At 44.1% G+C, this 22,387-nt stretch overlaps 1 protein-coding gene and 1 long non-coding RNA gene across 2 annotated transcripts in view; both read right to left on the bottom strand.

Annotated features, from left to right (window-relative positions):
* MRTFA (myocardin related transcription factor A) overlaps positions 1 to 1,777 on the bottom strand; it is a 79,546-nt gene extending 77,769 nt beyond the window's left edge. The window contains exon 1 of the mRNA XM_065742943.1: positions 1,762 to 1,777. The gene's annotated coding sequence lies outside the window, so the exon portion shown is untranslated. The remainder of the gene's footprint in view (positions 1 to 1,761) is intronic.
* Positions 1,778 to 1,989: 212 nt separating this feature from the next.
* LOC136052685 (uncharacterized) lies at positions 1,990 to 18,966 on the bottom strand. Its single transcript, XR_010622559.1, has 3 exons — positions 18,861 to 18,966; positions 11,162 to 11,225; positions 1,990 to 2,023 (listed from the first exon to the last, which is right to left on the bottom strand). It is a non-coding gene; the product is annotated as an uncharacterized LOC136052685 (long non-coding RNA).
* Between the last annotated feature and the right edge of the window lie 3,421 nt (positions 18,967 to 22,387).

Here is a 22,387-nt window from a genome sequence, read left to right as displayed (position 1 = left end):
TAACAAATGCTGTTTTGTCCTGGCTTTATCTATTCAAAGCGCTACTACAAGGTTTCTTCTCCTAACTAGGTACCTCCTATCAGTTCCCAATGCTAGCATCCCATTAATTTGTGTTATCAAGAACAACTGCGTGTTCTCCTTCCTGGATCCTTTATCGTGTCACCTTCACAATGTAGAATCCTACCTCCAGTAAATTCACACTGTCACATACAGTTGGCTAGCTGGCAGGCTTTGGAAGCAAAGAATCATTTGCTTTTCCCATGCTGCCTTTAAGCCCTCTACCACTCTCAGAACTACTTTCTTTAAATTTAATTGGAAATATCTCCTTGCCATCATAACTATAAAATACCCAAGCCTATCAGTAGTTGGAATGTATTGAGATCAGAGTCTACCATGCTGACTAATATTCTGTTTTGTTTTCCACAACTACCCTTTATCCCCATGAGCTGTCTTTTATAATTTGGAGTCTACAAACATTAATGATTATTAGCTTTTTTTTTCTGCACTTGCAATTTCTAGTTTGTCCACTTTTAAGGCCTTTGAAAATGACCACAATCACAGAACAATGGCATAATGTATACGAACAAGGAAATTTTTGTCATCCATGTAGAAACAATAGTTTGGGTTGAAAATTTTTTTTTTCCAACCAGCAACATACTAATACACTTTCCAGGGAAGAGTATGCTCAATTTCTGAAGCTAAGGAACCAAGTGTGTCAAGTGTGGTCACTCCACACTCCATCACTTCATCATAAACATTAAGTACCGACTATAACGCCACTCTAAAGCTCCACAGCATTTCCAATACACTGTGACACACAGCAATGTACAATGCATATAACACAACATATAATGCCTAACACTACAAGGCATCCAGAAGCCTCTAGCATCTTGCATGCACATTTGACAACAAGCTATTGAAACTACAAGTGCATACAAAGCCCTTCACATCGCCGAGAGCCACCAACACATACCCCAGGGGGTGGAGTAAAGGGAGATGATCATGAGGAATTCACAAACACAAGCCACCTGTTAACAAATGGTTTCACCAGTTTTACCAGGATGTGGCTGAATACACAATCATTTCATGGCAGCCTGGTAATCCTGAACTTCACATAGTTCATGTCCTGGAAATGGAAACCTTGGTCATCCAGTGACGCTATATTTTGTCAATCCATTGTCATTCAGCAAATAGTTAGAGCAATTCCCTTGTTTGCTGTCCATGCTGTTCAGTCACCATCTAAGAAACACGTTGGTCGTTCTCACTCTCGGACTTAGAGGGCCTACTAGGATATTTCATTATTAACTCAAGGTCTTGCCCCTCCTTCTAACAAGTCTGACAGACCTTTTCAGATGCTTGCAGTGAGAAAGATTGCTCACCCTTGGTAATGTACAAACCAAGGTGGCCACGAAAAATTTACAGATCCTTGATGGCTCTAAGTCTGACGATGAGCTAATACTTGCTTGGATTCTCTCTTGGCCTTCCACAACTTTTAGTACCACAAATCACATGGAAGCTGTTTCTAGTATATATCTAATACTATCATCTAACTGCCTTTATCAGTAGAGCTGTCTGGAACTTCCACAGCCATTAACATCAATCCCTCCACTTAACAATGGGAATTGTTTCATCAGCACTAGAACATTAGTTCTTCATATGAATAAAATGCTTTAAGCGGCAGCACTGCCATCCAACTACAGACCAAATCAACACCATGATGCTCCCTGTGAGCTGGTCAGTGGAGTTCACCGTACCACTTACCATTCTTCCTTTCACTGAGTGGAGGAAGGTTGGGGTTTCGGCCATGATGGAGGCTGAGGGTCAGCTCGGGCTGCAAGGAGAGCTCCTGCAGCTCATTGGCAACAGCTTCGCTCTGGGGGCTGGGGGCCGCCGAAAGGGACACCAACACCGGCTCGTCGTCATTTTCGCCAGCCCCTCCTCCGTCCAGCCCATTTCCAGCAATGACGGAAGGGGGCAGGCACACCACACCGGAGAAATCCACTTTGGCTTTCGTGATGGCAACCTGCAAGACAAATCACAAAATATGTCTCATGGCAGAGTCCCAACCCATACCTCCAGTTCATAATGGCACCTCCACGCTCTGAAGAAACAGGCTCTTCAGCAGGGCGTATGTGTTATCATTCTCAACTGAAACGCATTCACTAACTGCAATCTGCAAAACACACCAGTTTATAAACTTGCTAATGCTTCCATCAGGGTGACTGCAGAAACTATGGATGAAAACTACAGGTTATTATCATTACTTGAGGAAACAAATCTTGACTAGAATTGTAAGCAACACAGACTGCGTTGGTCACCATCCTCCAGCTTCCAGTGAAGTTAGCCTATTAAGAATCTTAAAGAATTCTCCTTTTATATCAGCAATGGTGTATTAACAGGACAACTGTCAACACGAAATCCAGCCAGGCAAAATAATGCTTCAAAATAGACCTGGAAGGACAGCTGAATACAACAAATAAGAATTTCCAAATAATATTTGTATTTCAAAAAATAATTCTCTTAACTTGTTCTCTCCTTTCACTACCAGTGAAAATGAATGCAAGAAAAATATTCTACATTAATTATACAGATAAAGCTTTCCTGGCTAAAAATTCAGCCACAGTTAACTGAATTGTGCAAAACATAAGGGGCTTTAAATGATTAAACTAACAAGCAGTTTTGATTTTTATTTTTTTTATATTACCATAATTCTTTAAAGAGGCATTTAAAAGCCACCACTAAGTTAAAATTCGTTTATGTTCACTCGTTTAACAGAAACAAACCAGCTGGAAGTCTCCAATGGAATGGTTACTGTGTTAAAGTCTAAACAGTAACAGAAAGTATAAGTATACAAGGGCAATCATATTTGGATTTGATTAATGAAGGTGAAAGGTTCCTGCTTCTTAGTACACTGCTACTCCGAAGCCTCGCTCTACCACAGTCATGTATCAAGCAGTTTTTCCAGAAGTTAACCTTCAGCTTCAAGACGGAGGCAGAGCTAGCTGCAAAGAAGTGAAGTAAAAAACAAACACCTGGACAATCTTTCAGAAACCACTCACAAAGTACAAACTTGGATCAATATCTTTAACAACACATTTTTTTTTATTAAGAATTCCCCACTTAATGCTCATGGTTAACATGAATGTGTGTCACAACATTCAACACGTTAATAGCTGATAAAGTACTTCAAATAGTCATTTCCACTGTTTCTATTTCAGTTTTGTACTTCATTTGTTAGCAACGTTTGCTCTGTAACGCGTGGAACAGTTTTAAGTGGTAGTACATTTGTCTTAAAAACTTGTTCAGTATACACGGGGTGCAACAGGAAGAATTGCTGGTAATGAATACGTGCTATTTCATTCCTCTTGTCAGACGTTCATTCCCAGGACCCGATGTCACAATCTGAAGAGAAGCAGGGAAAAGAAGGGCGGAGGGAAAAAAGAAAACAGCAAAAACCACCAACTGAAGCTGGTGCTTGTTATAACAAAACAAATGAGAGTGAGCCAAAGCTTACTGCTGTATGAAGTATTCACATTTCTTCAGTTACAGCTTGGCGAGAATGTGCCTGCCTCCCTCTTGACATGTTTCCTGTCCAAAGCAAATAACGCTCACATCCATTTGAGAGCAAATTTTAACGGTAATCTGCAATGAGAAAAAAATGGGCTTGTGCTCTTCTTTTTGCAATGGATACAGAAAGCCTGGAAATGCACACCCTTCAGCCACAGACTTGGATTGTTTGCTAAGTTAAAACAATCATTTTAAAGGCTGCAAAGAGTTAAACTGTGACCAACATAATTGGCCCCTGTCCCTGTTGTGACAGGAGGCCTAGGGGCTAAAAAAAAGAATCTTATGGGGGCTAAATCCCCCATTTGTTTTCTTAAAGGAGATGTACTAGAGAAACTATGTCTAGTACCAAATGATGGCTAGGTCAGATAATGCAAGAGGACAAGTGCAGTCAGGTCTGAGTCCACAGACAGGTGACTGACATCTAACACCCACCCAGTAAGGATTAAATTGGCAGGAGATTTAATTTCCACCCCAGAAAAGAAGTTCCTTCCTCTTCCCACAAGGGAAAAAAAGAATTTGAAATGGCTCAAATACTTAGGAACTGCTTCAGCTAGGAAGATAGGAAATGTACTTAGGAACTTGTGGCATGCTGGATTTTCTGCTAAACGGGAATTTGAATTAACTAGGAAAATCACATTTCAAACAGTATTTTAACAACAGTGTTGTAGAACTATCTATTTTCCTAAACTAGTTATATCTCCTTTATGTAAAGGCATAGTAGCAAGCTACAGCAAAAACAGCCCAGCCTAATTCAGCCATAAGGGAGAATAGGACAGGATGTCAGTGGTGGCACATCAGTTTGCTGGGCAACATCACAGCCAGTGGTGTTAACTGATACTGGGATTTAAACCAGAGTTTCTCTAGCAAATTGCCCTTAAGAGCTCCAGCACAAGGCTTGGATCGTTGCAAGATCTGAAAACTTGCAGGTTTCCTAATTCATGAAGAAGATGACAGAAATGGAAGGCATCCTCTTCTTAATCCAGGTTAGAGTGTCATCCAATGTCTGTCTACATTGAAAGTAACACAGCTTAAGAAACTCTTGCTGTCCCTTGCCTGAACATTCATTCTTCCTCTTTCACCATTCCTCTGTTGCGCCTGCAAGTAGGGTTGGAGCTGAAAGCTAAAATGAAACGAACCATTAAAGGAATGAAGAAATCCTACATCCTTCAATCCTCTCCCATTTCTGGCCAGTGTAAGGATCTACAGTAACATGTGGATCAGGTTTCTCATTGGCTTATCAAGTGTAAAACCCACCCTTTGGATCAGCCCTGATAAATCTGGTCCCTGGTACAGTTGGACACACAGCCACACCAATGTTTGTGCCAGCACAGCACTGGGGACAGAACCTGCCCACATCATTAGTACTTCCAAACATCTAGCCACTAGCTAAGGGAAAAAGAGCTTTTTTCAGACCAGTGCCAAGACTTAACAATATGCAACATATTTAAAAAAATAATAAATGCATGTGGTCCACCAGACTATAGAAAATGCTGTAATTGGGTGGGTTTGATTTTGGTACTCTCAGTAACAAGTCTAATGAGGGCATACAGGGATTTGGAAGATGCTTTGAGGATTTATAGCCATCCACGTCTCATTATTTTGAAGTCACAGATCTCCTGTGAAAGGCATGTAATCCTTCTCTGTAACCAACAGTACGGCTGTTATTAGACTTCCCAGACAGTCATACCACTCTTAAAGTGTCACTGTAGAATGATCAATTGGTTACACATTCTAATATTTAGAGCCCAATTAAAATTTTAAGATGTTTTTTGTCTGTCATTTTCAAATAGATTAGAAATTTTCCCATAGAGAAATGTTCCATACCATAAAGATCCTTACAATGAGTCACGCAGAAGCTGATAGATAGCTGTAAGAGCAAGCATCTTGTCTACTCCACAAGGGTTTCAGGGTGAGTGCTCTCAAGGATTGGGATCTGTTGCTAGCCAGATAAAAGCATTCTTTTGCCTTGAGTCCAGCTGGTTCTAGAACATGAGGCTATAATCCCCCAGATGTAACATCAGTTTAAGCAGCACTCATGCCCCCCACTGTCCAGTTGCTCCTTTCTGTCCCTGCGCTAACTCCTTTCCAAGTGGGGGATCGATTCAATTTGATAATAAGTTTTTCCTGAGTTATTCAGGAGAATCCATTCCCCGCTGCCAACTACATACACAGTATGTCACCATAATGCAGGGACAACACCAAGCCCTCAGGAGGCAGGAGTGCTCCAATTATGCTGCTGTAAAGCACAACACCATTGCCTCAGCAGCACAAGAACAGAGCACTAGAAAGACAGAACTACTCGAAAATTGAAACATTAGACACTACTTTGAAATACACACTCTGACCTCCAGAGGCATCTAATGGACTTCAGTTTCAGACAAACACAATGGAGTCATTTGTGAGCAAGGCAGAAGATAAAAACCATAGCCAATATGAATGTTTGGAAAAAGATCTTTATAAAAATTAAACTGGTTTTTATAGGTGCATCCTCTTGCCAGCCCAATGTCCTTATCACACTAAACACACAGTAAATCTGATGAGCTTACTCCCTGGTGAAAAAATGCTCTACTTCGTGTTCACCACATTACAAGATTACTCATGGAAGCTTCTTGCAGAGCTGCTCAGGCAGAATCCCTAAAGGATAGCTCAAAGCCAGTGAGGTGAAAGGGAAACAACACAGATACATGCAGTACTGAAACCTGTCTGACTTGCAGTGAGCTAGCTCATGGAGCCATGTCAAAAGCCAACTGAGGGGCGGCGGGATGGAGACTTCGGATTAGTTGCCCGCCATTTGAGCTCCATTAATCATCCCACCATAGGGCGATACAAGCACCAACACTGGCACAAGCAAGTAACAAAGGCATGCATCCAAGACCACCCCTTTTGGCAAGACCTCACTTACATCAATTGAGTTTTATCATAAGACCACATCCTCTGATTAGACACTGCACTGATATTGCCTATGCCAGTCCAGCCCGCTCATTCCTCACCTCCTGCTGGCCAGCACAAGCTGAACCAGATCAAGGAACTGATCCAGGTTAAACCCAACATGGCCACACACATGCAAATTGGTACTTGGAATCTGCATCGCAGCCACAGGGCTGGGCTAGAATGAAAGAGAATGAGGTACAAGGAAATGAAAAAGAAATCAGGATGGCTACTTCTGGTAGGAGTGTAACCTTAAAGTGTTATGTAGTTCACCCGTCTAACACTCATGATGGACACAGACAAACACACTAAGTCTTTACATGTCAGACTTCTTCACTCGACTTCAGCAACACTCACACGCTCGTGGTATAATGAAGATCTTGACAAAGTATTTACATGAACCAAAGAACAGCACCACCTTCCCTAACACGAAGCCTCAATAACTACAGAAAAACTTCTTGTACACAAGGAATTTAAAAAACAAATAAATAAAAATCAGGAGGGTACAAAAAAAAAAAAAAAAGAGGAAAATGCACAGCACAAATCCCAAATCAAGCCAGGACACCTCCATAAACAGATCTTTCATTTGCATTTTGGGAGTTGAGTTGACAGGGTAATAGCAACTTCCTACTAATTTAAGAATTGCTAAGCAACCTGCAGCAGCTAACAGCAACAGCTTGTGTGTGCAACTGGGCTATTTTGAGAAAATAGGGTTTTTACTTTAAACTTAAGAGCACCCTTCTTCTGAATGATCTTGCCAGCTGAGATCATCTGGTCTGGAAAAGAAAGAAAGGAAGTCAATGATGCGTCAATGCCCAAAGGCAACTATACCCTCAGGTGATCACAAATAAAAAGAATAACATCTAAAAAGGATAACTGATGCTTACAGCAGATGTAAGCCAGAGCACCTGATTAGCTTGAGATGCTGCAAGGATCAGAGTGAAACCAGTCAGGTGATTCAGGCAATTCTCTTTCTCTTCAGATATCAAAGAAAAGTCACTAACAGACCAACCTCCAAGATTATACTGTTAACAAACAAAACTAGAGTGCTCAAGAGCGATTTTAGATTATGGCATTTTGACCCATATGCAAAGGCAATTCGCATGGAAAGAAGTGTGCCAGGCAGCTTCCTTCACTTTCACAATAATCGGGGGGAAATAAACTGTCCATTTTAGTGTTATCACAAGCCACTACCCTACAATGCCTCTATTAAAAATCCAGACTTTGCAACACATGAACACATGAGCCAAAGAATACTGAATATGTACAGCGCCAGTAACACTACAGTGAGAGAGGACAACCTTGAATCACCATGAATCACCACCAGAAGCCTCTACACTACTGCCTCCAGCGTATCTATTACTACAAGAGTCAGAAGACACGTTCAGGCTAGCAAGAAAAATAGCAAAGAATCTTATCAGAGAAAAAGCATGAACATCTGTATAGAGATGTTAGGACTTGAGAGGATAAGGACCCAAAGAACATGACTAATGCAAAGCATCCAACAGCATCCTAGCTGCTGCTGTGCTGGTAAGGCCCTGTACACAGCCCCCCATATGATTTTAAAGGTATCTCATCAAGAACCATATTTCCCATGCCATAAATCTTTTCTTCGTAAGGTACTAGCTCTCATTTTACTCAGGCCAGCAGTGGCAGAAAGTCTTTAAGAGGAAAAATCATTAACATTCATTTCTTAAAACCACAAATTACTGGCCAAGAAATGTAGTTTTGCATTCCAGATGCTTAAGAAATACTTTTCATGATTCGATACACATTTGGAGGAAGTTGGTGGCTTTCAAGCTCAATGGCACTCTGTCTATACTGAAGATAATATCAAAACTAGTTTTAAGAATCACAGTGGTATTTATAGCAAACAATCCTCCCCACCAATTTTCTGAGTTCTTACTCAAGCCCAAAGAATGAATGAGGCAGACAGCCTTCTGCTTTTAGGGGACGCTGAGCCTTAAATCAGTGAAATAGCTCACAGATATGTAACTCTAGCATACCTCACAGTGTGCCGAATGAATCGCCTAGTTTGTGAGAGTAAAGATGATAGGTACTGAAGAAAAAAACAATTTTCACTGAAGTTCAAAGAACAGAAGTGAGCAAAAAAGACACGATGTTCTGATCTCCTGCGTCAGTGGCTACGCTGGTGTATTTTAGGTGTTGGTCATGATCTAGCTCAACTTAATAGCTAAAAGGAATCCAGCCTTCTCCTGTTGAGCTCTTGGTTCCTGCTGCTTCTCTTCTGCCTGATCATTCTGTATACCCACAATGACTCCAGTCAGTGGACGACTAACTGCAAAAAGACAAGAACCCATTTTCTACAGGAACCACTTAGCTACGTATCCCGTGGCTGTAAAACCAACTCTGATGCAAAGGAAGAAGCAGGAGTGCACAGCTGCCTGGAGGTTTGACCAGCCTTTGCAACAGCAGCTTGCTGAAAGATCAACTCAACAGTAATGTCAAAGAGCACACTTAAACATCCAGAAGCAGTGCCAACTTAAGCAGTCTGCTACACATTCCCACTCTCATACCTTCCTCATTGTGAAACTAGTATAAATCTTATGGAGACAACATGTACTAGATCAGATGAAAAATAAGCTAGCAAAAACCACTTCTTTCCAGGAGGCTCTGCTCCCCAGAGTGGCTCACCATGGCCACAAAATAAGCTATGCCAGCAAAACAGAGGGAGCAGTGAAAGGGAGCGAGCGTTGCAGACTAACACTGGTGCCACAGAGATGCACGATGAACTATAGCATGCTTAGAACAGCATTGTTCTATGCCTGTTTTTCAACACCTTCTGCTGATTTTCTTGCAATTGTCACTGGTGCATTTTTTAAATTTTCCTGCATGCAGGAGGCAAGGCATTCCTCCCGTCTCCCATTAGGGGCAAGCAGACGAAGCTAAGGATTTGATCCAGACAGCAGTTAAAGGCATGTGGCAACAGATGCCAGCAATCAATGGCAGCAAGAAGGCTGCAACAAACTAGAAACGAGAAGGTCTGTGCCGCATGTGAGCGTCGACTCAGGAATTCATGGCAGGAAAACTCAGGGGACAAGGAGGAATGAAGGAGCTCGTGTTGAATGTGCATTTAGGGTGGACTTGGAAGAGAAAGTAAATGGACAAGAGGAGGCTAGAAATAAGACTTCCCAAGAAACAATAAGCTTTCAAACAAAAGATTTGAACTTTGGGACAGAAATTCAAGTATCTGGGGTGTAACAGATGAGTGACTTGGGTAAGGAGGCTGACATACTCAGGGAACTAATCTGGCCTAACCAAAAGGAAAATACATTGTAAAAGAAAGAAAGCCATAAAGGAAAAGTAGTTTCATTTCAATCAGTTCAGCTCCCCAAATGGTCTCGTGGTACAGATATTCTTATTAGCACAAAGGAGCAGACAAAACTGCAGCACTTCAATTATCCTAAGGAATTTATAGTAAGGCTTTTTGGCAACACACTTGTGTAAGAGAATATTTTAATACTGTACCTACTTCAACGTGATCATGCATTACAACCAAGAATATAAGTCCATGAACATATTATATTTTCCCATTTCACTTTTAAATTCTCACTTGCTACTCTTCAAATCCAGTGACTACAGCCACAGAGCAAAACAGCTCAGTGCACTGGTTCTTGATGGAAAGCTACACCTTGAAAAATGGTTGTCCTCCATCATGGTAACTAACTGAAACCTGGAACCACAGGTTCATTAGATAGAATACAAAAATAAAAATAAAATAAAAAAAACCACACCAAAACCAGAGGAGCAGGGCCCACTGAAAAGTGGCAGCTCTCAGTTAGCCTACATTTGGCCTACTGTGAAACCGAAGCCTGACACAGACTGCAAGAAGTTTTCTGACCCCAGCTACATTCTTTAGTCATGACAGCATAGGCTGTCTACAAAAATTAAACCAAACAGAAAGGACTCTGCTTCTCCTTCCCATCAATGGAGGCTGGGTGTGGAATACAAATTTCTCTGAATTTTGCTGGCACCTCCTAACGCAGCTACCTCGTGTGATATTCATTTAAGTGGAAGTCTAGCAACTGCAACTGAGTTATCAGGTCTTTTCATTACACGTCTTCCCCTGTGAGGGCTGACTTTCCAACCCCAGCTTTCTCCACTACTGAGAAATAGATTTTTCGTCAGTAATTCACACAGCACACATCAATACTGCTGTCTTGTCTAAGCTAAGTAGTTAACTGAAAAGAAGTCTTAAGTGCTCAAGAGCTGCTTCCTGACGCATAAACTTAATGGATGTGGGTAAATAATAAGTCAGGGTGATGTTGGTGTCACAGCTTGGTAGACACCACAAATTTACAGTATACGTGCAATTGCTTGTCATTACACACCTGAATAATCAATCTTTCTATACAAGAGCCATTATAAAAAGAGACACAGGCAGAAAAGTTTGCAACACAGTACAAGCTAACCTGCAACAAACTGGACTAATTGTTAGGAACAGTGAAAGGGCCACAGGAATACATTTATACTCTACACAACAAAGTCTTCATTGGATAGTTGAGGCTGTCCAGAGCTAGCACAAATTCAAGATACTCCGCTTTCAGTACACTTCTAACCCTCACAACTGGCGATGAGAAGTGAATTTCAGTTCAGCATATAAGAACAAAAGGTACAGACTGAAGACAGCAAAAGGAATACACACCTTACTCACAGTTCCCACGAACAAACCCAGCTCACTTCCATGCCAGCAGCTCGCTCTTCAGTCACTGAAACAGAAAACAGGACACATACTTAGGGATCTTCAAGAAACAAGCACACACACACAGCCCATTCTCCCCCTTAAAGGAGCAAGTCATTCTGAGTATCTTTATTTTCCCATTATCTTTAATTTAAGCCCGCATATACCAAGTTGGACTGAAAGCAGAGACTGCCACGCTGATATACATGTACCCACGCTACTTCCACAGCACAGCTTTTACTTCAGTACTATTGGTAAGTCAGTCGTGAAGAATGCATTGTTTGAGATTTACTAAGCCAGAATACTCAACAGATGATACACACAATCTTCCTGTCCTTGTACTGAAATACCTCCTAAGACACTGGATGGTAGAAGTTAGAGACTGTTATGACTAGTTTCTTACACCATGTAATCCATCCAAATAAAAACAAGGAAAGGTTAAAAGACAAAAAAAAAAAGGGGGGGGGGGGAATACAGTCTGTATTTTTGCCAAGACTGTAACGGGAATCCTGGGTACAGAGGAGAGGAGAATCATCCCAACTCAAAAATTCACTAGTGTACTTAAGTAGCACAACCATTTGTCTTTGGCAGTATTTTTTAAGACGCGTTCACAGCCACACTTGACTAGAAAATAATTACTTCAGAGGCTCTGGAAAACCTCTTTCAAATAGCAATATAAAGGGGTCAGAAGTTGATTTGTAATGTACTTTCATTCCTACTTCCTCAGCCACGTTTAAAACAAACAACCAAACAAAAACAAATCACAGGAAGGTTTTAATACTGAGTTTCCATTTCATTTTCACCTCTGGGCTTTTCAGACTTCAGGGCTTCCTAGACAACAGCACCACTCGCTCTATAGGAACAGAGAAGTGCACCTGGGATGCTATAATATCCTGTCAATAGGAGACAAAAGATTCGCAGGATAATCTCTTCCAGTTTAAGACTGCAGCAGCACTGATAAAGTTGGACCACGATCACACTCTGCTGGAGCTCGTTTCCAGCACTTCAGATCCATATTTTCCTGAATCTTACACGAGTCAGGACGGCTCTAACATGGAGCCTTGTCCTGGTCTGTCTGTCCCACCACCCAGTACAGGCCACCTGACAGTCTTCTGTTGAAGCAGGACCCCATAAACAGCCCCAAACGTTCATTTCTCAATAGCTTCAGCATTTTTGGTTTTGTTTTGTCCTGAAAATTTTAGATTGTGGAATATTCCAGGTGTGAAGGACACACGAGGCTTTCCCCAACCAGCCAGATGGGTAAGCCAGGTGAAGAACCCCACTGTACAGCCCCAGCTCTCATTACTAGCAACTGGTAGCACAAGGCATCAGGCAGGACAGGCATCCAGCCGGGCACAGTACAGAGGACCCTGAAGTCACACCTCTTAACACACGCACGCACAAGGATTAAGGAATATGTATGCATACACTCCATGGTTTTTTGGCACTTGGTAAAAAAACTCAGCACCATCCTTAAGAAAAGAACGTGTGTATTCACACACATGCAAGCACACACTCCTTGCCGCACTTTATTTACTGTTCCTGGTTTTCCAGCACTTCCAAGGATCTCTGGACACACGAGGAGGCTAATGGGCTCCCTCCTATATGTTATGCTCTGGTACAGCCTGTATTCATCTTTTTTTCTCAGCAAAGAGGTAGTTTTACCCCCACATACTCTGAACAATAAAAGGGCAACCTTAAATCTTTCAGTCCTATTTGCCAAGGAAGTTCGTGCTCAATCTTAGCAGATGGTTAAGCCATTGCAACATGCATTTACTGCTGTCATCTGAACTCCACATAGGAAATAAACTGGCTTGCCACAGGCATGGACAGCCACCGACCTTCTCTCTTAATGTGTGTGCCATTCAAATAAGAGACGCTGCAGAACACCTGCTTTATTGTTGGCCTTATTCAGCCACCCCATCCCCTAGAATTTTAATCCAACTTGAAGGTGGAACAACACAAACACTCTCTACATTCCAATTATCAAGTCAAACTTCACAAAAATTGACCAAAACAGCCCCATAGCTGTAATGAAAACGAGTTCTTAACTGTTCCTTCTACTTTACAACCAGTGAGTAAAGATTAACCCGATTACTGAAATATTTTTTGGCAAAATTCCACAACTACACTGATTTTGTTGTCCTCTGCTTATAGAACAATCAAAACACTCCTCCAGCCGTCCTTCTTCCTCTGACTGCAAGGTCAAGGCAGGAAAATTCAACCGTCCTAGATTTTCTGAAGAAAAAATAGTGTCATCTCTGAGAAATGCAGAAGTCTCATCTGGCTGATAAACTTCTCCATCCAGTGGAAATGTTTATATGTCAGTGTTTACATGTTCAAGCCAAATGGCTGCTATTGCAGTGATTACAATGGCTTATGGCCTTCACTGGTGTCTTGGGGTTTGAGCAGGACAGAAACTCACTGACATGATTCACAAGCCTGATGTGAACACAGCAGTGCAGAGTTCAGAGCCCATCTTCAGCAGTCGTGTTACCCCTCGGACAGAGGCTTTCAAAAGATTCATACTCAAGGGGATCTGTTCCTGTAAAGCACATCTGCCTGGATATGTGGGAGAGAATTTAGGGAGACAGTTATACTGGGGTTAACTTGGCCCTATCACCCAGGATTTTAAACATCATAAACTATACCCATTGTACACACCGCAATGGAAATAAAGCTAGAAGCTACAATCACATACTCCTGGCAAACTTCTTCTGTTGTTATAAAATCAAGCGAGGGGGCAAAAAACATCAAAAGAAAGTAAGAAACCATCCAAGTGGAGTCCATGGATGCTTCTGTAACAGTATCCTTTCAAAGGAGAGAAAGTTTCCCTGTAATCGACAGAAAGCGAATCCTGTCTGAACTCTGCTCAGACCTGCACCTTCCCACTTATAAACAGTTGCAGAAAGAATGAGTTCATCATAACATGGCTATGGCTGCATGTAAAGGATGATCTCATTTGAGCAAGGCTAAGCAGGGTGTCGGCCATATTGACCACTGGGCAGTGAAGACATCTTCAGTGTTTCTACTGAGCCCTAGAAAGGGCAGAAGTAGAAGAGCTGTGGCATGTACAGCCCCGCTCCCCAGCATGCCTACAACTTGCTGGAACTGCCACATATTAGAGGAAAAATTAGTCTGAGGCTGAACCAATCTGTGATGCGGACTTCTCTCACAAAACAAAATTAACTTCACAAAACAAGACGTGCTGTTTCAGCCTCCTATTCCCCTAACTCGAAGGGCAATGAAGACAATGTGTAGTCAGCACATTATTTGTCTCACCGGAGAATGGGAAAACAGATATATGCACTTCACTATGCACCCATGGCAAGCAGAGACAGCAGCAGCAGCAGCTCCTGACCACATCCAGGAGAAGGCTTTTCTGTCCACGGTTCAGGAACTTGCACAGAGGCAGTCCCCTGCAATCAGCTGTTTACAGACAAGCTGCCAGTGCATGCAGGAGCAGTGCCACGCTGCTTCTGCTGTGCTCCACAAAAGCCCTGCTTGGCTGGATCAGCAGGGGCAGAAAGAGCTGAGGGAGGGAGCATAGCTTCATTAAGAAGGATAAGTAGATGTAGCTGACATGCTGCTTTACAGCAGGAGGGCAAAAGCAGATAAATGGCACGAGGTCACGGAGCAAAAGAAACCCCCCAATTAAAAGCTCAGCTTCTAGCTTTCAAGATTTACAAAGACTCATGATTGTGTGTTAATTTTCACATTCTTACAGAGATGTTATTGATACAGTTGTGTGCTTAAATCCAAAGTATTTCTTCACATAAGAATTACAATTCCTGGACGCAGGCAGAAAAATGGGAGAGGTAGGGAGAAAGGAGCACTGCCCAAACTTAATTTATTCCTTCCATTTCAGAAATACAAAACAATCTAATTTCAACAACTGCAGTACTTTGCTCATACACAAACTCTCAGATTTATCTGCATGGAAAATAAGCACCTCAGATCGGAAACAGAAATAGATGAAAGGAAAATGATCTGCTGCTCCTGGCACTGCTTCCTGATGCCTGCACACACTGCACTGTGTGGATGGTGGGCTGCTGTTAGCTGCACACCTCGTCTGCCCTCCACGAGGAGGACCCACATTTAAAAGTCTCAACACATCGCCTGCCCTCAGTGGCATACCTAAGCCTGGTAATGTAAACCATTCTCACCCCAATGCCATTCATTTCCCTCGGAGACACTCTGCAGCATGGGTACTCCACAAAGCTCTCAAAGGAGGGAAGGTGAAACACACGCAGCAGCCACACACAACCTCCCCAAGCACCACCAGAGCATCTGACAAAGGAAGAGAGGCTGCAAACTGACACCAGCCCATCGTTCCATCCATTAGTCACACATGCATAAAGGAAGGCTCCCAGGGGCAGTTGTAGGCTATGGTTCTGATAGTGCTCCTTTCAGCCGCAGTACTTTCTCATCACCCCCTGCAGCCCCCCTCTCCCTTCCCCCACTGCTGATTTTGGGGGGCTCGGGAGGAGCAACAGACCTAAAGAGGTTGAAAATGGGCTCTGTGATGCAGGCAGCCCCCAGCCACACATCACCGCTGAGGAGACAGCACACAGTGGGGAAAAAATAATAATAAAAAAGCAGATGGGAATAGGAGCAGCATCAGCCAGCCCCAACACTACAAGACACGTCTGCGTAACCACATCCTCTGTTTTCAGTCTCGGCTCAGCAACGTGTCCAGCAGGAAATAATTAGATCTGCCTTTCCCCAGCGTAGGTGTTTGACGGTTTCAGGCTGCTAAGCAGTTGCTTTTTCTCCTTCCTCTTCAACAGGAAAAGACACTGACCCTCGGGACACGGTTGATAATTCTTTAAAGGAAGAGTATTGCATAACTGCAATGAGATGTACTAATTGTTGCCTCTTTTTTACACAGAGGAAATTAGCTATACGCTTCAAAAGGGATCTTAATCATGCGACTGAGTTACCAGCAGTAAACAGACACCGACACAGGCGTGCTGTCACCCAGAATAGAGGAAGGGCAGCTGGGCATACGGAGTAAAGAGACAGAACTCTGGGAATTACTACAAATTGTGTTTTTTGGGGAGAAAGTGTATACAGAGACAGCCTGCGCATTCCAAGTGTGTGTAGCAATTAATCTTGTGATAACATATGAACACGTGCTAAAAATTTATCTGCTTTTACTCCAGCATCCAACCCCTTCTGCTCTGATCCTCCCCTACAACCAGAACAGCCCCCACCAAAACCACACAGTGATGCAATCGTGGCTTAACAGTGCAGGGAATCCAGTAGGGCTTTTCCATTATTGTTCAATGAAGGGGTATTTTGATTCCACCTGGAGATTCAAAGGTGAAAGGGTCCATGAAAACGCTGCTGCTTTACTGTATCAGCCTAAATTGGAGGTATAAAACAAGCAAGCACTTCTCCCCAAACCCAGGAGTTTCTTATTATTTCCATAATCAAGGTGAAGAAAATTTAACAGCCTATGAAAAACTGCTTTTGGACGACTGCCACGTTCTCTTAGCCCCACGTAAAAATGTCTCCTGTACTTCATCTCTTCATATTTTATTTAATGGCCCACTCATTGCCTAAGGACTTCCGTGGGGCTTTTTCCCTACGTGATGTTCAGAGCAAGGATGTTTCAGTTTGAGCTGAATAGATGCAGCAGCTCCCTCTGCCACTGCTGGAATCAGGCAATGCAGTACTGCTCACACTTGGCACACAGCAATACGATGCCAAGAAGCCACAACTGGCAATATTTCACTCTTCTCCTGAATTCACGTTTGGTATCTAAATGATAAGCGAGGAGGGACTCAGTGAGTTAATGTCTGGTGATTAAGGGAAAATTCACCCACATGTAAAAAGCCTACAGCATTCCTTTCCAGCCCTGAACCTTTCTCCTTTGAGCAGAAAGCTTGAAGCTAAAGCACAAAAAAGGAGCTCACAGTCAGCTTCAGATCATCCACTGATTTTTAAATCTATTATTAGATTCTGTTTAATCACAACTATCGAATCACTCGTTTAATCACTGCAGCAAACAGGAACAAATGGGTGCCCCATCATATGCTATTCAGAAATGATCCTGCTGTTCTTGGAAATACAAGGGCTGCTCCAAAACTAATGCCTCCTGTTTTATGATGTTGGCCCACGGCATCAGAGGCAGACGTCTGTGGTACGGCAGCAGAGGTTGAACCTTTGTACCAATATCCCATAATGTTTTGTTGCTGTGTGACAGAGGGCAGCAGAGGGACAGTCTGACAAAATGACATCTGATATCCAAGTGTATATGAAGTGAAGGTGAGTTATTAATTCCCCCATGTGGAAAAAATGGCACACTTTGACACTCATCAATGCTTGCTGGAATGCTGATGGAGACCAAACAGTGATTGTGAGCACAGATGTAGTAGGTGGTGTGTTTCAAGAGTGGCAACAGCAGGTCACCGCCACTGATGTGCAGCATGCAGGCTCTTGCTCATCACTGGCAAAAACACATAGTTAATGGTGTTAACTATACTGAAAAATAGTATTTTATAGCCAACAATTTGCTCTACCAAACAGCATTACTGTGCTTTTTAGATCTCTTATGGAGCCATTACTTTCAGAAAAAAGCCCACATGCTCATTAAGACCAAAAGGAATTACACATCTGGCAGTTGCGGGGTATGGACTCTAACAGTGTCTTTAAAACAACTTACTGTTGGCAGCAAGGTAATACTTTGAAGTCAATATCGTAAGTTTTTGCATTTATCATAGAATGGCTTGGGTTGGGAGGGACCTCAACGCCCACCTAGTCCCACCCCGTGCCGTGGGCAGGGCTGCCACCCAGCAGCTCAGGCTGCCCAGGGCCCCATCCAACCTGGCCTTGGACCTCCAGGGAATGTGAATTCACAACTTGTCCGGGCAGAAGAAAGCAAAACTAACGTGAAAGTAAGATCAATGCAAAGCTGGAAAAAAAACATTAACCCACCTATGGCACAACTATCTCACAGTGAACACACAGAATTGCACACTGGATTTTCTCAAGGTCCACAGATTTAAAGGGGAAGATTGTGAACGCACAACCTACGGACTGCTGAGGGCAGCTCGACGTGCGGTTCACGACGGAGGCCCAGATGCCGTCGGGACACGTGGGACACAAAAAGGAAGCGGTACAGCAGCATCAAACCTGGAAGTCCTTACTCAGCCCACTCGAAGGGCCACATCAGCACCGCGTCTGTACGATGCGGAATAAAGAAACACAGGCGCAGCTCGCGAAGGCCTCACAACGGTTATTTCCAGTGGCGGAGCGGATGGCAATCCGTGGATTTCACCCGCGTGCCCGAAGCGACACGCCCCTCTCGCACACGATTTCACCGCGGGATAGGGATGCCCGCACCTCAGAGCGCCCCGAGCGCGCAGCCACGAGCCGGACGAGCATCGCCGCCAAAAACGAGGGAGGGGGCGGGACCCAGCACAGCGCTGTCACCGCTCCCAACGTTGGAAAACGTGGGAGAAAGAGGGGGCCGAGCTCCTCCGAAGGGGACCGAGCGGGGCGAGGCGGCAGCGCCCGGGGCGGGGGGCGCCGAGGGGACACGTGCCGCGCCCTCCACCGCCGACGGCCGCGCCGAGGTGAGGCCCCTCGGGCCGTTCCCCCCCCGCCCCGCTCCCTTTCTTTGCTGCCGCCGGCCGAGCCGCGGCTCCGTACTCACCCGCTCACGGCTCCATCTCGCCCCGAGCCCGCCCGCCCCTGGCGGAGCCGCCGCCCGCCGACAAGGCGCTTCCCCCAAGCGGGCAGCCCGGCCTCGCCACCGCCGCCCGGCGCCTCGCAACTGCGGAAGCGCCCGCCCCGCGCCTCCCTGCCCCGCCGGCTCAGCCAACGGGAGCGGGGAGGAGCCGGTGAGCGCCACCGCCGGCAGCCAATGAGCTGCGAGCACCTGGGGAAGCTAACGGGCCCGAGGCAGGACGAGGGGGCGGGGCGGGGCTGGCGGCGCCTGCCTGACGGGACGAGCAGCCAATCGAGAGGCGGGATGATGTCATGGGGGCGGGACGTGCCCGGGAGGTGGAGGTGATTGGGGGTGGGTGCTCGCCCTTAAAGGGACAGCGCTGATTTTTTGACTCGCGGTGGGAGTGTCTGTTTTCTGTTTTGGGTGGTTTTTTTTGCTTGCTTGCTTGTTTGTTTGTTTTCTCATTAAAGCTTTATGAGCTTCCCGAGGATGAGGGTCAGGTCCCGAGGCCCCCACACCGGTGGTGGTGAGGAGACAGGCGTTGTGTGTCCGGCCTGTGACCTCTAGTGGCTGAAAACATTGGGCTCACCTTCTGAAACGAAGGGAAGGGGCCGCGAGGGATTTGTAAAATAATTAATGGTGTCTGAAGGAGGAGGCAGCGGCCTGTCTGTGTCCTGTAGCCAAAGAGCCGGAGGACATGATACAACCGCAAAGCAATGTGCATGAAGTAGTTAGGAAAAAATGCTCGTGCCACATCTAACATACGAAGCTGACAACACAGAGCCCCGTGGCACAGGAGCGTGAGGGGGAACCTCTGTCCCTATGGTGCACACATAAATCTCAGCTGTAGCATAATTCTCCTTCCTGACAGGGTTATCCCTGCAGAGGTGGTTTGGTGAAAGGAGGCACAGCAAAAGCGTGACGTGTTCCCATGGATGATGGCATTTCTGGGAGTTTTAAGTTTAATGACAAGTCAGGAATATTTACCTTCCTTTTCTAAGAATAGCACTTGAGGGATCTGAGAGAAGTGTGCCTAGCAGATGGTTGTGCTGCGAGCCAGCAGTGGCCGTGTGCTCACTGCTGGGACAAGGGACAGAGCTGGAAGCAAATACAACTGGTGGGTTGGGACAAAAGCTATTTGCTAAGATAGAAGAGAATGGCAACAAAAAAGCAATAACAACAGTAACTATATATATATATATATATATATATATATATATATATATATATATATATATATATATGTATGTATATCTGCAGCACAATTACTTGCCACCCACCACAGATACCCAGCAACAACACAACTGCCCACCCACCAACGAGCAGTCACTCAGCAGCAACCAAACCATCAGCGTGCCATTAACACTGGTACAGCAAAGCAGGGCACGGATGAGAAAGTGTGGATGTCTTTCTGGGGATTGAAGAGGTTTGCATTGCTGGTTTTAGCAGCTACAGTGTGCTGCTTGCTCCTGAAGTCATTTCCTTAGGCAACTTGCTAATGAATCTGTTTGCACAGAGAGGAGTGCCTAAGAGCACCCACAGAGCTCGATGGCAGAGCTCGTGGCAAGGCCAGTATTTCCAACACACAGCAGGCCACGTCCTCCTTCACGTAGAGGAACTTTTAAGAGATGAAGATCTTTCCCTTCATTTCCATGATGAGGCTTCATTGCTTTGCTAACATCTCTACTGATTTATGTGCCCAACATAGTAACAATGGCTTTCAGTATCTGTTACTATGGAGTCTGAAGTTCTAAGGGTGTTTACAGACCTCGGTAAATATACAGTGGAAAAAATAACCAGAAAGAAATGTGCTTGTCCATAAAAGCTTACTGTTTACAACAGGAATAATCAGAATTGAAGAACACATATTACATATGAGCTGTATTTTGTTTTAGTTTTAAGGGCCCGATTGCTACTTTCAGTAAATTTCCACTTCCTTAAGACTTATAAAGAATGAACTAAATTCATATATTGTGAACATATGTTTTAGAAAACTCTGTAGTATTTGTTAGAGAAGCAACTGAAATATGTTAAATCAATCTTCCATTTGATTTAATTTCAAGTAAAGGTATATATTCATCAAATAAGTGAGGTGTAACAGAGCACAGCAGAATTCAATCTACTTATTCCAGATGCAGTTCTGAACTCAATTGCATAATTACAAAATCAAGTTAGTTTTGTGTGCCTACATCAAGCAGCTGAGCTTTGGAGCCTTGCGTAGGAATGCTTTGATTTTCCAGACCTGATGTCTTAATGTAAAAGCTGTCAGTGATAACTCAGTTTTGCATTTGGATTTCATTTCTCTTTAAAGAAAAGCACAATGAGTAGGGAAAAACTGCCAAAAGGGAACAAAGCTAGAAGGTATCCTTAAGAGTGTTCCTAAGGATGAAGTTCTTAAAATGGCTCAACGTTAAGCTTAACCTTAACAGCTGAATGGCTTTTAGCCACCTAAAGATGACTGTGCTTAAAACCATAAGCTATTAAAGAAACCCTAATGACCCAACAACTCCGAACATGCCTAATAATGTTTGTCTTGCCTTTTGTTGGTGGTCAAATGGAATGAGAAAGAACCTGGTGTACACAGCTGGCTGCTCCAGCTCAATATGTATAAATATATTTATATTTGCAAATAATGAGTTCTGCTAACTTGATTTCTGACTAGCTATACACATCTCAGTCTAGCATTTCCCAGGTTTTCCAGTGGTTTGCATGGGCCACAGCTGCAGATTCTCATGTGGGGTGTGTGTAGGGGCTTTCCAGAGCACTGAAGAAACCCCTCCCAAAGGCACTTGGACAAGCAGAAGGATTGCCAGCCCTGGGCTCCAGCAGAGCCAACACATGGGCTCCAGCAGTCAGGTTCCTGCAGGACGCTGATGTGGGCTATAAGGAAAACCACTTCTGTGGGGTCTGTCCCCCATCAGCTCCAGTGAGATGTACAGGGAGCTTCTGCTGGGTCCTAGAATTATAAAACAGTCTGAGTTGGAGGAGACCCACAAAGGATCACCAAGTCCAACTTCCAGCTCCATATAGGACCACCCAAAATTAAAACTCTATGTCTGAGAGCATTGTCAAAATGCTTTTTGAACTCTGGTGGGTTTGGTGACCTCACCACTGCCCTGGGGAAATAATTGGCCGTAACTGCCTCCATGAAGGCTGGATGAGCTCTTCTGCCAGACAGTATACTACCAGTCACTAGGGCACTGAAGCCCAGCAGATCACTGCATGGCTTCAAGCCAGAGCCTGCAAATCCTATATTTCCCTCCCTGGCTGAAGGGGCAGAGGTTGATGAGGAGGGTGTGCCTTAAGGGATGGGCAGGAAGAGCAGGGTGCAGTAGCAGATACTGAAGTTCAGGTATGTGGATTTGACTGCAGATGAGGAGTAATGGGCTGTGGAGGCATAAGGTTTGGCTCCTGATGGAGAGCAGTATCCTGCTGTGTTGTTTGCACGACTGTGTGTTGTAAAACTAGGAGTGGATGGTATGTTCTTAGTCTTGTTTAATCAAGCTCTGACA

This window comes from Cyrtonyx montezumae, unplaced genomic scaffold (genome assembly GCF_038088225.1).
Source record: "Cyrtonyx montezumae isolate F1298 unplaced genomic scaffold, pur_monq_1.0 scaffold_3, whole genome shotgun sequence".
Taxonomy (NCBI): Eukaryota; Metazoa; Chordata; class Aves; order Galliformes; family Odontophoridae; genus Cyrtonyx; species Cyrtonyx montezumae.
The sequence above is the reverse complement of the archived record's forward strand: the minus strand, read 5'-3'. Positions and strand labels throughout refer to the sequence as shown.